Source organism: Rutidosis leptorrhynchoides, chromosome 2, assembly GCF_046630445.1.
Source record: "Rutidosis leptorrhynchoides isolate AG116_Rl617_1_P2 chromosome 2, CSIRO_AGI_Rlap_v1, whole genome shotgun sequence".
Lineage (NCBI taxonomy): Eukaryota > Viridiplantae > Streptophyta > Magnoliopsida > Asterales > Asteraceae > Rutidosis > Rutidosis leptorrhynchoides.
The window spans coordinates 140,664,487-140,669,258 of record NC_092334.1 but is presented as its reverse complement, the minus strand read 5'-3'; the positions used below and the strand labels follow the sequence as shown (position 1 = coordinate 140,669,258).

General features: G+C 29.9%; 1 long non-coding RNA gene across 3 annotated transcripts; it reads left to right on the top strand.

Moving 5' to 3' along the window:
- Positions 1 to 265: 265 nt before the first annotated feature.
- LOC139891450 (uncharacterized) lies at positions 266 to 3,614 on the top strand. 3 transcript variants are annotated; one of them, XR_011773658.1, is made up of 5 exons: positions 266 to 602; positions 747 to 790; positions 988 to 1,061; positions 2,329 to 2,461; positions 2,562 to 3,614. It is a non-coding gene; the product is annotated as an uncharacterized lncRNA (long non-coding RNA). The 3 variants fall into 3 exon arrangements; XR_011773657.1 differs by having other exon boundaries at positions 980 to 1,061; XR_011773656.1 differs by having other exon boundaries at positions 747 to 1,061.
- Positions 3,615 to 4,772: the final 1,158 nt, after the last annotated feature.

Genomic DNA, 4,772 nt, shown 5'->3' with positions numbered 1-4,772 from the left:
CTATATTCTATCTATATCTATATCTATATCTATATCTATATTATATATAATAACAAAGTCCTTTTTAGCTAATCATTCTTTCCATAAGCTTAGATGGCAAAACAAGGATCATTAAATTCAATCTCAATTTTCAATATCAACCATTGATTCTCTTAATCACTCAACAATGGTCTCTCTCCTAACTTTCAATTTGTTCTTTTACTAATCTTCCCATGTTCCTTCTCATTCAAAAAAATTGGGGATCGTAACTCACCATTCCATTATTCACATTCACATACAACAAAACAAATACCTCATACGACTATGGAATCGACAAAGCAAAATTCCAACAACAATCGACAATTAGTTCATTGAAAACATCAAGAAACAATCGATGAATTCAATCAGGAAACGAGAATTATGGTTCGCACATGGTTCAACATCGATCGATCAACAAAAAATAGGGTTATCAAAGGCAGTCGAAGCCTTCATCTATATGCAATTAGGGTTTTTCAAATCAAAGTGAAATAAAAGAATCTCTTAACCGCGTTATAGAAGAAATTGCAATCTGAAACAGATTATCATATTCAATTTACAAAATGAGGGTTTTACAACATATTTTTGTGCGTTATTAATTTCGTCACATACATATATATTTGAATATTTGAATATGTATGTATATAATCATAGATGGGTTCTTTTGATATATTTGTAAGTTATCGTTTTAATATGTTTTTCATAGATGGGTTCTTTTGATATATTTGCAGAAACAGACCAATTTGATCTTAAAAAGTTGCAATAAAAGATGAAGGTATGCGTCTCTTTCACATTAGTAATACTCTATGGCTACTTGAACCTAATAGAGTAATAGGTACTGCCTTTGCAATACCAATTTACAGATCGTGCCAAATCAAAAAAGACAAGTTAATCTCAAGTTACAGCATCAATATTTACATTTTTGTCTCATTGGACTTGTACTAACATTTACATAACTGCAAAGTCATTTAGGTTAACAGACAGTGCATTTGAAGAAGGATGTATGTTGTTTTTACGCTACATCAAACTACCGACAAAGAGATTGGGTATTGCTTTGCATTCTTGCTAATATTAAATTATTTGATTCATGATATATGATTTTGTATTTTCATCGCAAGTTCTTTCTAGGTGTTGGACGTACTTCTGTTATAAAGTTTTGGGTCAACATGAATTGGTAGTTCTGTTTCAATCCTTTTTTTTAAAGATACTCGCTACCCAACCCGCTCATATTTCAACCTCATATATATAGTCATGCATATTGCAGATGTTTGGAATGTCCCATATTCGTACATAAAAGAATTTGCACAGGTATCGAGTTCTAAAATTGTATACTTCTTTTTATGCTAATTATTACCGTATATAGTTATCAACATTTTAATTTTAGTGTCAGTTAGATATCCAGCTCATGATTATATGTTAGACTATTGACAATTACATTAGTGTTATAAAGTACTCATAACATATATGGATGGGTATTGTCAAGTACTATTTCAAGATGTTTACATATTTCATCAATATAATATATGGTAGTAACGGTAATTTTATATGTAACTTTTGTTACTTTCTATCCCGTGTAACAACAATACAGGACTACTTTACAAGACTTATGGCTTTGAGTAATTTATGACTTACTTTTCATGCTTGGTACGGATTCATTAAACCATTGTATGTACTTCGTGTTATTTGATTGTTTGATTGACCGTACAAATATTTCCAATACTTCTCAAAATAGGTTTGATAATCTTTTATTTTAAAAACTCGTGAAATCAAGGTTAAATTTGTATTTATAGTGAAAATAGGCTATTCAATGTTCTAAAAGATTATATATTTTCATTTTTGAATTAGGTAAACAAATAGAGTAGTTGTAATAGCGATTTTTTCTGCACTCTTTATACATGTTTTAACTCAGCGATTTTTCATGCTCCGGGTTCATCTAAAAACGTAAAAGTTTTGAAATCAAATGGTAGAATGTTGTTGCTTTATAAGACTGAGTTTAGTATGAGTTTAGTATGCGAAACCTGGATTTGAATTTTACGTTTTTGGTTGATTCATAGTTTAGATTCTTATTTTTCTTTTGCTCATTCGTGTAGACATTTTTATCTATATTAATTATTATTTTTTTAATTCAATCGTGCACACACTATATTTTTTAGCTAATGTATGTCACTAGATGGGTATAATTTAGGAGATGTTTGATAAAATATCTTAAAGCTTATTGAATTCATGATATGATTTAGGCGATCCTTTAGATTTTAAGTGATTATATGTTCAATTCTTCTATGTCTCTAATCATTTTTTGTTCCATAATTTTAGAATCCTGCGAAGTAGCGGGTTTCCTTTCTCAAGTCGGAAACTTCAATTTCAAAAATTGGAAGCTTATCACCGTTCAATTCAGATGGAGAAACAAATTCGAATAAAGATATCAACAATAATCATCCATTGTGAGGTAATTATTTGGTGTTTTTAAAATTTTAAAGTTAGGTATTTATTTGGTGTTTTTGACGTAATTATTTGGTGTTTCTAAATTTGTTTGTATGAATAAGTAGGCATTATAAGGTCGATGCAGCAAAACTGGAAAGTGATAGTTTGGGCGGGTCAGGCAGGTTATGAGATGACGTATTTGCACAAGTTGTATTTAATCCAAATTAACTACGTTCAGTTAAATTGGTCAATTAGGTCCACTTATGATATGAGTTAGTCGATTCAGAACGAATGAATTGTAACTGCAATAGGTCGAGTTAGTGAAGTAAGTATATAATGTTATGATGATGGCTTGATTAGTTTGATTGTATATCAGGTAGTTATATTATTGTTTATCAAGTATAACTTTTAACAATATATGCTATGTGCATTTTAATTTTGTAGTTGTTGATTAGTTATTCTATTTGTCCAGTTTTGTATTATCATGTATTGACAAAATAGGTAATTAAAAAGCATATAGTATTAGAATTACAATGCTGTAATGCTTCGAAAAAATTTATGTGTGCATCAGTACTAATAGCAAAGATGGGAGTGATAAAATGGGTGGGTCATTCAGGATGATACATAATGCCAATATATATGGTTGAAACAAACAATGCATATTATAGAAACCGAATTAGCTTCGTTAGTAGAGTTTATGCAGTCAATAAACGTGCTGAAGTTGTACATGGTACTGTATATGAATCAACAATTGCGCCTTTTTGAATGGGGACAACTAGAAGTATGTTCTTAAGTTGCATCAATAAGTAACATGTTATTTTTTTTATTTCAAATCCTAACTTGGTGTCTTCCTACATTTAAACAGATTGAGAGTCATTGACTAACTCACATTCACATAAAAAGTTAAAATATATATGTATTTATTGGGACCGTTATGCCCCATCAGAGGACTGTACAAGCTAGACAAACACCACCTCTATTGCAGTATTTTATCATTGTAATATAGCAGGTAATCTGATTTCAACTTTTAATATAACAGGTACTCTTGGGCACTGGACTTACTACATGCTACTTATTATTGTTTTTGATATAGATTCAACATGGTTAAGTTTAGAAGAGTGATTGAATTATCTGTACTTATGTTAGAATATTTATAAGAAGTGAAACATATCTACAACTTTTTTGTAGAAAATATGCTGCATATCAACAAGGTAGGGGTCAAAGCTGCTGAAACCATGTATGATCGAGATAAGGTGATGGGGGGGGGGGGGGGGGGGGGGGGGGGTTATTCTTAATGCTTTTAGAAATTGCACGTGTAAATTACTCTTGAAGAGAACAAATGTAAGGTTAATCCTATAATCAACATACTAATAGGAAGGTACCTCAATAATTACTAAAAGTGCAGTCAAGGTCTCAGACTGTTGATTAACTCGAAAAGGGGGTAAATCTATCCGAATGTACTATGTGTTAGAACATTTAAAATAGTATTATTCATTTATTTACAGTATATTTTTAGTTGTTACTAATTGGTTAAATACAACTCTTGGCATTGCTTTACACAATGACAGACAGAATCCATAACTTTTAGTGTTAGGGTAGTCAATGTAGTGTATACTTTGGTTTTCACCAATTACAAAAATAAATATTGATGTACCCAAATTTTCCTTATACGTTTTTTTTTTTTTTTCCTTTTGGGAAACCTGGAAACTTTCGAAATATGTAATGATCGGAGGTAATGAAATTTACACTATACTACTTATTAACCACCAACGTGGTAATGAATTAACAATAACAAATAGGTGGTCATTACACAAAACGCCTTATTTTTAAAATTGATTACAAATTACTCCGTACAAGTTAGAACGAGTAGCTTTAACATTTTTCGTTACATTAACTACACCAACTACAAAAGTTTATATGTATCATCCCGCGAATAGGAGGGTTATAAACTAGTATTTATAATACAAGCTTTAATTAAGTTCTTTAAAATTCATAAACAAGTTGTCTTATAAAGTGTTTTAATTATAAAGTTCTTTTTAAACTGAAAACGTTTTGTACGTTCGAAATTATATCAAACAACTATGATAATTTTGTTTTCCAAAACTAAATATATTTAAGAATCTTTTTAAAAGGTTAAAATTATGGGATTCGTTATATCATACAACGTTTTAGAAAAGTAAAATTATATGTACACATAATAAGTTTCAGGTTTTTGAATTCCCATTTGTTGATGAAACGTGAGATAAAGTCCAAAGGTTAAAAGGACATATGAAATTATTTTAAGGTAAAATGTCGATTTAATTACTCGTCGGTATCCAACATATAAGTTATTCACA